Source organism: Desmodus rotundus, chromosome 1 (assembly GCF_022682495.2).
Source record: "Desmodus rotundus isolate HL8 chromosome 1, HLdesRot8A.1, whole genome shotgun sequence".
NCBI classification, from domain to species: Eukaryota; Metazoa; Chordata; class Mammalia; order Chiroptera; family Phyllostomidae; genus Desmodus; species Desmodus rotundus.
In genome coordinates, this window is record NC_071387.1 from 146,779,555 (window position 1) to 146,792,224 (window position 12,670).

The following is a 12,670-nucleotide window of genomic DNA, read 5'->3' on the forward strand; positions in this document are numbered from 1 at the left end:
TTTTTTTTTTTTTTTTTAGAAAAATCTTTCTAGAACACTTACTTACTGGAGAACATCATGCCTATTTATAACCGCTGAATGCTCTGACTTCCAGAAACTTAGATGGGACTGTGTATTACGAATGGGCTCTTCTGGTTTAGAGTATTACTGTACAACCATCCTCTTTATATAAAAGAGAAAAGGATAATTTTAATTTTTATAGTGATCATAGGGCATGATTATTTATTGTTTGTTAATTATATGTTTCTAGTTGAGTAAAATAGTAGTTTCATTACTTGACACAGCAGCAATTACTTTAAATATATTTATTTTGAAATTGAATATTTCATTTGTTTAAAACACTGAATTATAATTTTTATTGAGTTTTTTTAATGCAAAGTAAGTTGTTTACTTTTAAGAAAGGCCTGAATATACCAGTACATCTGAACACCATTTTAGGAGAGCCAACTCTTAAGATTTATCATTAAAAAACAAGCAAACAACCAAATTAAAAAATGTCTCTTTTAAAAATAGTGTGCTGATAAAGGACTATTTATTCTGCCATTTTAAACCTGAAATACAGTAAGGAAAAAAAGGAGGGATGTTCTTTCTCTGCAGTTATGAAATGTGGTAAGTCGGAAGAAAGGCAGCATTCCCCGTTTGGGACCAGATTGGATTCAGTGTTTTGTTTTCTTCCTGGTTCTGCTCTTTCAACCCGATATGTACTGTACCCCTCCCTTCCTCCCACGTTTCAGCCTCCCTTCTCTCTCATATGAGCACAGTAATGATGACCTCTTCGTTTTGTGTAAGGAAACTTGATTTAGACAAGTTAAACATTTAAACAAATTAAAAAGTGTTTGACAGCTAGTGGTAGCTTTTGGTTGCTGTATATCTTGAAAACTAAAGCCCAGAAGCATCACAATTCTAAATGCCTTCTATTTGTTTTCCAGCACTTTTGATCCTGCTTATGTTTTTCTTTGCGTTTATGGTTTAGTAAGTGGGGGAGTGGTGGTAATTTTTTGTAAACCTGTGTTAGTGCCATCTGTCTACTCCTTTGCCATTTCAGAATTACTTGGTTTGTACTCTTTACCACCACTGTCTGTAAAGTTTCCAAAGAAGTCTTTTTGAAGGGAAATAGATGTACAAGTAGAAAAGAAAGAAATGCCTTGGTTACTGAGCTCTAAATAGAACAGGTTTGATAGCACTTCTCGTGATATGTTTAGGTCATTGCTGTATAACAAAAAAAAACAACATAAAATTAAAGACAAGAAGAAAACTCCAAGTCATCTGCTTCTGTATTTGAGAACAAAGAAGTAAAAATTATATGTCAACATAAAACCTTGAGAACTCTTCTACTTTCTCTGGGAAAGAACTATATGTTGGTGCATTAGTTTAGAATGACAGCTGTGATTTCTGCCTGTATTTGTAGTTATTTTGTTTTTAAAAATGTATTTATTTTATACTTTGAGACATACCTAAAAGTTGAGCCTATGTGAAGTAAGTTCCACTGTATGTGTATTACAGTTCTTTTCCTACTAGAGCAACTTGTGTTTCTCTGATAATGTTTACATTTTGTTTAAGAATATATATCTAGCAGTTCATGGTGTTCTAAATTTGAAAGTTGAGGAATTTTAAAACTTCTTGTAATTTCCATCTGTTTTCTAATATTTATCCCTCTATGTAAATGATGAGTTTGTTGATATTTAAAGTGAATACAATTTGAATGTAATTAAAATGCTGTTTTTGGAAAAGATGGACTTTAAATATACTTCTTAAATGAAATTCTATTAAATTCTTTATATCTTGCTATTTCTGATACTATATAGTAGGACTAAGGAAACAGTGATCAGCAATATCCCTTGAGATACTCATGGACTTCAAGTACCTTGAAAGATATTAAATTGGTACAGAAGGTGATGGTTTCATATTAATATACCTGGCTCAAGAAAAAAACAGTCTTATTATGGGGGATGGAAAAAATCTCAAGACACATAATATAAAATCTTTTGAATATTAATAAAATATTCAGCCACCTACCCTCTGTTCTTAGGATCCTTCATTATGGTAATTTGCTATTGTATCTACTGAACGACCCAGCCTCACTCTACCAGTTACAGCAAAGATTGGCAGTAAGGAAAGAATAAACTTAAGTGAATATTTCAAGAAAAGACAGGTTAATTTAAGAATATGTCCTCAGAGACTCATTCTTTACCATTTAAAATCTTACATCCTAAAACAGAGAAAGTCTTAAGGAGTAAGTGAAATGAGCTTCACCCCTGAGTCAGCACCACGGAAAAATACTGCTACTGAACATGTAACTCACAAGCGACTGCACTTCCCAGTCTGAGTGAGCCTCCCATAGTGAGTCCTTCACTGTGCTCCAGAACTCTCCACAGTCCCGCTCTGCCCAAAGGACCACACGGTGTCAATATGCCCAAGGCTACTGGATGCTTCTTGGTCTTTCAGCCGAGTGTGAAATTGCCACTTGGAAGTCTAATAAAATCTCAAATTCTGCATATTCAGAATTGAACTACAGTTGTTTTCCCCCACAGCTTGCTCTACCAAACCTTTCTGTCCTCTTTTCAGTTGATGCCAATTCCATTGTTTTGCTTGCTCAGGCCAGAAACCTGGAGTTATCCTTGGTGTCTTTCTTTTTCTGTCCAGTCCGTCAGAAAGTTTTCCTGGATGTACTTTCAAAATATTTATAGACTTCAGCTGTTTCTCATCACAACTGTTACAACCGCTCTGAACTGAGCCACCGTCAATCTCACCTGGGTTATTGAAACAGCTTCTGAAGATGTCTTTTCTCCTTTCTCTCTGTGCTGCCTCCAATCTGTTTTCAACAGAGATTTTAAAACATTAAATGAGTTAATATTATTGTGTTGCTCAAAACCCCGCGATGGCTTTCTATTTCACTCAAAAGCTGAAGTGTTTATAATGGCATCAATACCTTACAGATCTGGTCCCCCATTCTGTCTCTGACCTTCTCTCTACTCATTCCACTTTCGCCACATTAACCTTTGCACTTTCCTTCATGATAGCAGGTCTGTCCCAGCCTCAGAGGCTTGCTTTAGCTGTACTCTCTGCTGGGAATGCTCTTCTCAAAATATCTGTGTGGCCACCTAGTTGTTACCATTTGGCATTAGGTTTACTGTGAAGTTTTCTTTAAAATTTATTTAACTTTTAGAATTAACATAAATTAACTTTTTAAAAGATGTACAGCTCTGAATTTTAACACATGTACAGATTTATATCTTTTACCACATGAGGGAACCTTTCCATCACTCCCTGCCAAATTCCTTCATGCCATCCCTTTGTAGTTACTTCCTTCTCATCCCTAATCCCTGACAGCCATTGATCTGTTCCCTGACATTCTAGTTTTCTCCTTTCGAGAATATCACATATATAGAATTATACAGTATGTAGCTCTTTGGGACTGACTTTCACTCAGCATAGTGCCTTTGAAATTGATTCAAGTTGTTGTGTATATCAAAGTTCATTTCCAGACTTCTGGTCAAGATGGCAGAGTTAGGTAAACACTGTGCTTGCCTCCTTCCAAAACTACATAAACATTACAAATAAATTATAGAACAACCATCATTGAGAATCACCTGAGGACTAGCTGAACATAAGTGTTCTATAAGGATATCAAGAAGAAGCCATGTTGAGATTGGTAGGAGGGGCAGAGATGAGTGATGGGCAGGTCCCGCACCCATGGTGTGGTGACTAAGTATTGTGAGGGATATCTCAGCTGTGGGGGACTCCCCTGAGGAGCAGTGGGCTGCAGTCCCACTCTAGGCTCCCTAGTCCAGGGCTCCATTGCCACGAAAAGGAGTCTCCATAACATCTGGCTGTGAAAACCAGTAGAGATTGCATCCAAGTGGGATGGAGGGCTGTTGGAGACGTAGTGCTGCAGGTCTTAAAGGGCCCAAGCACAGACTCACAAATTTACTTGCTCTGGCCTCTAGCACAGGAGTGGCAGGTCAAAAAGGGGAAGGGACACATGGGGTGGAACTAAATTGACCAGCTTGAGGGCGAGGACTAGAAGGGCAGGGATTAGAGCAGATTTCTCTGGGGATGGAAGTGCTGGCAGGTACCATTGTTCCTTTATTGAGCCCACTCAGCTGGTCTGGCATAGGCAGGCACCAAATCTGAGCTCTCCATTAACCTGCTTAATGCCATTTGCAACACTCAACATGGCATTTCACCCACTTTCTTCCAGCAGATCCTTCACACAAAGCAGCCAGCTCAGTTCATGCTGTGAACTTTTCTAAATTCTCTGAAAGGCCCACAGACCTCAAACAAGTAGCACCTGGCCTAGGTGTACCTTTTGCTAAGTTACCCCAAGCCTGGTATAAGCTCTGACTGGTCTCGACTTGCATTATAACTCTCATTAGATAACCTCAAGCCTGGCATACGCAGTAGCCAGTCTTGGCTTGGAGTGTAGCCTCAATTAAGGGGCCACAAACCTGGCAAAAGTGGCAGCTGGCCTCAGCTCATACTGTAGTGCCTACCAAAGGGTTCTAGCCTGACAGTAGTGGAAACCAACTCCGGTTTATAGAATAGCCTTACCCTAGCTCTTCCTGGCCAGCACAACTGGCAGCCTACCACAGAATACTTTGTAGCTCTTACCAGACAGTGCCAAGCCAGGCACAAGCAGTGGCTGACCGTGACCTGTACCAGAGCCCCTCCCATGAGGCTCCAGAACCAATGTACCTGGTGGCTGGTTCAGACCATAGCAAAGTACCACCCAATCAGCTCCACAAGTGACAATCTCAAAGGGTGAACTTGGCCGCACTAGAGCTCTGCTAAAGTGACTCTCAACCTATATGGTCAGGCCTGGCAAAACAGCTCATCTGCCTCATCTGCTACGGTCATGGCCAGCCCTCACAGCCAGTCAGCATGAGAGCCAATCCCACCCACTGACGTGCCAACAGCAATCAAGGCTCAACAACAGGAAGGCATGTGCAACCCACAAAAAGGACACTCCTAGAGCATCCAGCTCAGGTGACCAGGAAGACTGCACCACTGGGTCCTACAGGACACCTACCACATAAAGTCACGCTGCTAAGACCAGGAGACAAAGCAGATCTACTTAATACATAGAAACAAATACATGGACTCAGCCAATGTTAGGAGATAAATGTCCCAAATGAAAGAACAGGACAAAGCTCCAGGAAAAGACCTAAATAAAATGGAGGCAAGCAATCCACCAGATGCAGAGTTCGAAACACTGGTTATAAGGCTGCTCAGTGAACTTAGGGAAGGAATAGATGGACTTAGTGGGAACTTCAGCAAAGATAGGAATCATAAGAAAAGGAGACAGAAAACAGAAAAGGACCAATCAGAAATGAATACAATAATTGTAATGAAAAATACAGGGAATCAACAGTATATTAGATGAATAGGGGGTTGAATCAGTGATTTGGAAGACCAGGTAGCAGAAAACACTCAACTGGAACAGCAAAAAAGAAAAAGAATGAAAAAAAATGAGAATAGTTCAAGGGACCTCTGATACAATATCAAGTGTACCAACATTCACATCATGGGGATACCAGAAGGAGAAGAGAGAGAGGTCAAGGAATTAAAACCTATTTGAAGAAATGACTGAAAACCTCCTTCTCCTAGTAAAGGAAATACATAAGTCTAGGAAGTACAGAGAGAGTCCCAAAGATGAACCCAAATAGGCCATACAAGCACACATCATAATTAAAATGCCAAAGGTTAAAGACAAGTAGAAAATCTTAAAAGCTCTAAGAGGAAAACAGTTACATACAAAAGAGCTTCCGTAAGACTGTCAGCTGATTTCTCAATAAAAATAGACTGCTATAAACATAGGTTGGTATATATGAAGCACATGATAACCACAAACCAAAAGTCTGTGAGAAATATACAAATAAAGAGAAAGGAATCCAAACAGCATACAAGAGAGCAAGAGCTTAAGAAAGGAATGCAAAACTACAAAAACAATAAAATAATGAAATGACAGCAACTACATAACTATCAAAATTACTTTAAATGTAAATGAACTAAATGTTCCAATCAAAAGACAAGGTATTTAAATGGGTGTAAAAAAACAAACAAAACCCCCCCGCAAGACCATGCATAAGCTTCCTACAAGAGAACAACTTCAGATCAAAAACAGACACAGATGAAAGTAAACAGAAATGGATTTTAAAAAGCTGGGGTAGCAATTCTTATACAACTTACACATTTTCTAGGATAACCTGTATATTAGGCCACAAAACAATAAATTTAAGATTGAAATCTATCAAGCGTATCTCTGAGCACAATGGTTTGAAACTAGAAATCAATCAAGAAGAAAATGTTAATGGAAAAAATGCAATAAAGATTAAATTGAAAGAAAGCTGAAAAACATAAACATGTGGAGGCTAAATAGCATGCTACTAAACAGTGACTGGGTTAACAATGAGATCAAGAAAGAAATCAAAAGATACCTTGAGACAAATGAAAATAAAAACAGTTACTCCAAATCTTTGGGATGCAACCAAAGCAGTTTTAACAGGGAAATTCATAGTGACACAGGCCTATCTTAAGAAACAAGGAGAATCTCAAATAAACAATCTAACCTTACATCTAAAGAAACTACAAAAACAAAGCCCACAGTAGAAGGAAATAAAAAAGAAGAGTGAAAGTAAACAAAATAGTCTAAAAAGTGATACAAAAGATCAATAAAATTGGGGATGGTTCTTTGAAAAGATAAGCAAAATTGGTAACATTTAGCCAGACTCAGCAAGAAAAAAGAGGGCCCAAATAAATAAAACCACAAATGAAAGAGGACAAGTGACAACCGATACCACAGAGACAGAATTTGAGAAAATACTAAAAACAACTACATGCCAACAAAATGGACAACCTGGAAAAAATAAGAAGTTTCTTAGAAACACAGACTTCCATGACTGAAATGGGAAGAAAAAGAAAATCAGAACAGAACAACTGTTACTAACAGAATGAAATCAGTAATAATAATAATAATAATAATAATGAAAAAACCCTCCCAAAAGACTAAAGCCTTGAACTGGATGGCCTCACAGGTGAATTTTACCATTCAAATAAGAATACCAGTTCTACCCAAACAATTCCAAAATATTAAAGAGAAGGCAAGGCTCCCAAATTCATTTTGTAAGGCTAGTATTACCTGATACCAAACCCAGAAAAAGACACTACAATGAATGAATGAATGAATGAAATCAATCCCTGGAAAATATAGCTGTAAAAATCCTCAGCAAAACATTAGCAAACCAAAATCCAGCAAATCATACACCATGATCAAATGGAATCCATTCTGGGGATATGAGTTGATTCAATGTTTACAAATCAATGAACATGATACACCACATAAATGAAATAAAAATATAAATCACATAATCATATTAATAGATGCAGAAAAAGCATTTGACAAAATCCAACATGCATTCATGATAAAAACTGTAAGCATAGTGGGGAAAGAGGAAACATCAGCATAATAAATATCATATATGACAAACCCAAGACTAACATCATACTCAATGCGGAAAAGCTAACAGCTTTTATTTTAAGATCAGGAACAAAACAGGAATATCTGCTTTCAATACTTTTATTCAAAATAGTATTGAGAGTCATAGCCACAGCAATCACAAGAAAAAAACCCATCCAAATTGGAAGGAAGTAAAACCGTTATTTGCAGATGTCATGTAGTACATAGAGAGAACCCCAAAGATTCCACCAAAAAAACTATTAGAACTAATAAATGAATTCACTAAAGTATCAGGATACAAAATTACTATTCAGAAATTGGTTGCATTTTTATGAAAAGTCACAAATGATCAAAAGAGAAATTAGGAAAACAATGCAGTTTACAATTGCATCAAAAAGAATATAATACAAGGATAAATTTAACCAAGGAGGTAAAAGACGTGTAGTTGGAAAATTGTAAGACATTGAAGAAAGAATTAGAAGATACAAATAAATGGAAGCATATATTGTGCTAATGGATAGGAAGAATTAACATCATTAAAATGCCTATACTACCCAGAGCAATGCAATCCTTGTCAAAATACCAATGGCATATTATGTAGAACTAGGACAAATAATCCTAAAATTTATATGAAAGCACAAAAGACCTCGAATAGCCAAAGCAGTCTTAAGGAGGATAGGTTTGGAGATAACATGCTACCTAATATCAAACTATACTGCCAGGCCATAGTAATCAAAACAGCATGGTACTGGCATAAAAACAGACACATAGATCAATGAAACAGAATGGAGAGCCCAGAAATAAACACATACCTATATGGTTAATTAATATTTGACAAAAAAGGCCAAAACATACAATGGGGTATAGACAGTCTCTTCAATAAATGGTGTTGGAAATATTGTACAGATACATGCAAGAAAAAAATGAAACTAGACCATCTCCTTATACCACATACAAGAATAAACTCAAAATGGATTGAAGACTTAAATGTAAGCACCATAGAAGTCCTAGAAGAAAACATAGGCAGTAAAATATCCGACTTCTCTTAGCAGTGTTTTTTCTGATCTATCTCCTCAGGCAAGGGAAACAGAAGAAATAAACAAATGGGACTATAGCAAACTAAACGTTTCTGTACATGAAGGAAACTATCAGCAAAATGAAGAGACAACCTACTAAATAAGAGAAGATACAACCACTTTAGAAGATCATTTGGCCTTTAACAACAGAAGTTAAACATACACTTACCACATTCCACTCCTAGGTATTGACATAGTTTTTTCTTCACTGCATATTTTTATTATAGTAATCATGTTGGTTTATGACTTTTCATATTTGCCTCCTTTTGCTCTATCCGCAGATTATATAATCCTTGGAGGTTCAGAATCTTTCAATTTTATAATCTATTTTACACAGTGTGTAGTAGACATTCAACAAATATTCAAGAAAGCACTAAGAGCAATGAAGAAAATAACAATGACAAAATTAATTATCGAATATGAATTTTGCCTACTCTCTTTTATAGTATAGAATATTTTATTCTATTTTCACCTAAAATTATATGATATTTTCTTCATGTTATTGCAGACTTCTGATTCAGAGTAATACCTATATAATAATATATTTATTATAATAAAATCTATAATTTTATCTTTATTTCTCTATTGTGAATAGTATTATTGCAAACGTTTTCTTAGTTTAAGTAATTTCATTAGGACAGGTACCCAGGAGTGGTATTACTAGATGAAAAGGTATGAACAATTATACTACATTAATATAGTTTCTTAAACAGAGTAAGTTGGGTATGGAAATGATCTTAGTTATACCTGGGTAAATTTTTTAAAATTTATTTTTATATCAGGGAAATAATCTCTTCAAACTTAGGGCCTACTCTGTTTGGGTTAAAAAAACCCACCTGTTTTCAATATTGGTGGTTCTTTTCTCTTTCATTTGACAATAATTTTTTAAAAACAGTTCTATACTTACAATTTTTTCCCCTAAGAACCTGTGTAACTTCTCTTATTTCATCTTGGCCATCTATCAGATACCCCAATCTGAGTATATAAATTTATAAAATACTCTGTCTATTCCAAAACAGGATTTGCGATTATATTAAATTCTGGTGTGAAATGCCAGGGAAAATAACAAAACAAGATATGACTTCTTGAAGGACTGCATAAACAGCAAAATACAGGGTCCCTTAGATGAGAGAAGGCACCTGGAAGCCTGGACTGTGCCGCCCTGATGCACTGTTAATGCTTTGATCATCTTTAGAGAAGCTGTGACTTCCGGAAGTTTTAGTTAGATCTTGGTCCTTTGCTTTAGGTAAGTGATGGAATATGCACTGAAGGAGAGTTACCTTGGTTGACCCTAAGAATTTGATGTGCGTACCAGTCAAAAACTTTGTAGTGCACCTGAAATTTGTATGATTTTGTTAACCAGTGTCACCCCAATAAATCCAGTAAAAAGGAAAAAAAAAAACCTTTGCTGTTACTTAATAGTAAGTAACACATTGTGACTTAAGCAGTAAAGGGATTTATTGGAAGGATGTCGAACAGTGAACTGAACTGCTGGGACTGAAGAACCAGACATGGAAATAGGAAAGTGGTAGACAGAATTAGAGCCAAGGGAAGGTCAGGCCAGAACCTCACCCTGGCTTTGCTGCCACTGGACACCGTCAATGCTTCATTCTCACTTGTTCTTCAATGATTTTCCAGCCTCTCTGTGTTTTTGTCACACCCTCTCAAGAATCAAAGTTAATGGGAGCAAATGACTGGCCAAGTAAGTGCCTTCCTGCTAAGGAGTAGGAAGCAGAAGGATTTGGCCTCTTCTGCCATGGAGGCTGGGCCCCCTGCCTCCCCCCAGCCCTAGTACAATGAAGCATCACCCCAACTAGGAAGGAGGTTTGGGTTATAGTTAGACTGAAAAAAAAAAACATACATCTGTTACAACATCTATTGATTCCTTGTGATTATAGGATCATTTTTTATTTTCCCAATGGTTGAAATAATGTATATTATTAAATTTTGGAGGCTGTTAAATTTTGGCCCATATATAATTGGGAAGAGCTGGAGAAAGCCATGTATTTCCTGAAATTGTATGCAGAATTTTGCTATATGTGCATTTTGCATTTCTGGGGTGTGGGAAGGTCTATAGTTTTTGTTAGATTCTCCAAGATGCCCACAGTCTACAAAAAGTTAAGAATTACTGGAGTGTTCTACATAATTACTTCCGCCTTGTGAAATTTCATTGCATTTGTCTGTATTGTCACTGTTTACTACCTTTGGCCCACTAGGTGGTACTGTTGTATGCATTTTCAAACACCACTCAAGCTTTCTGGATAGAACGAAAAGCCACAGTGGTTTAGAAGGAAAGTTCTCAAGATCACTGTGGGGTTGGAGGTAATATTACAAGTCATGTGCTTCATTCTGATGCCCAAACAGTTTAGAGAGAGGGTTGACCAGAGCCAGGCCTTTGGAAAGGTCAGAAGGGGAAGGAGCACCTGGAGCTGGGCTCTCCTCTTCCAGCCACAGTGTGATTTAAGGGTGGGCTCTGGCTGCTGAGGGACTGGGGATGGTGCTGTTGTGGACTTGAGATTCTTCGACTTGAGACATTTGTATATTTTAGTTAGAATCATGACGTAAAATCTGTTCCTTCTCCCCTGAGGGATCACAGGCCAGGTTCAGGAGTTCTTTAGTGAAGGAGAAAGCGCATGCAGACCCTCGCTGTGACTGGCTCTCCCCTGCCCCTTGTCTGGCCTTACAGTTATGTGCACTGTGTTCTTTCCAGAGCCAACGGTATCGCTGTAAGTGCGTGTACAAGAGGTATTGATGACACGCAAGGGACATGCTGTCAATATCGGTGTTTGCAAGCATCACCCCTGAAGAGAGAGAAAGCCCAAGTTAAATGTGGAGACCATGCCAGAAGAGCGGCTGGGTGGCTTCTCTGTGGCAGCGTGTGTGCGGACCAGTACAGCCAGGCACACAGGAGCCATGGCATGGGCTCAGGGCCCACCGCTTTAGAGGATAGTCCTTCCAAATTTCTCCCCCCAAAGAGTCTTGAAGCACCTAAGTCTTCGAAAGATGTGCTATATCTTTTTCCCCCCTCTACTTCTATGTTCTCTGTGTTCCTTGGTCCTTTCTGATTTTGGCAATATCCTCAGGCACACCTAGCCCAGACAGGAACCAAAGCGCTCACCATTCCCACCTCTCCACCAAAGCTAAAAATACTGAATCAACAAAGTACCCTTTTAAAGAGCAACCTTTTCGTTTGCACTGATAAACATACCTAACTATATCTAAAGCTCACTGTTCTGTCTAAATTTCAGTAAGCAATTGTGAAGGTCGCTATGATGGATAGTTTGTGTCTCCATGGATCCACTCTCCTTTGTGCCCAGGATGCTGACTTTTATGTCCTCTGACTTCCAGTGGCTTTGGCCAATGGGAAACACTAGCAAGAGATGGGAAGGTGAGAGGAGACAGAGCTGGAGAATTTATTTCCCTCCGTCTCTGTGTGCTGGGTCCCTGGGCAGGGAGGCCATGTCCTTCATCCTCTGCTGAAGGCCGTAGCTCCTGTCAGACAGCCCTCCCCTGCTGGCTTCCAGTTCCTCCTCCTTGGTCCTTCCCTTGCTCCTTCAGGCCAAGGGAGTTGGCATCTCCCTGCGATGGCTAGTCACAGGGCGCTGCTTTCTCCCTTGTTGTTTTTCCTGAACCCTGTCTCCTCCTTTGTGAACAGACCCTTCATTAAAAATCTCTTTATTGTTTTAATCAAAAACCCTGACCCATGAAGCTGGAAACTTCCCTGAATTTCTATATTATGTTTCCTTGTAAACATCTATTTATGATGCTAGATTTATAATATGTGTGAATTTCCAACCTGAAACATTAACGGCCAAGTGTTACTAGATTTAGCTTGAAAACATTTACCGAGTGCCGGGCGTGATGTGAGTACTCGGTCTCTCATGGTGTTTGGTTCTTATCACAGCCCTCTCAGTTGATCCAAGGTTTACAAGAACAATTAAGTTGAAAGCTTTTAGGCCTTTACAGATAGTTGAACATTGACCGTTTTAGTGTATGTATTTGTATGTGTGTTTTAAAGCATTACTATAAAATCCATTATTTACTGCTGGTCATAGTTTCTGTGATAAATGCCATGCTATCTTACCAAGACATACTGCCCCCATACTGGGTGGGCTGCTGGCACAAGGCTCAGAGGTGC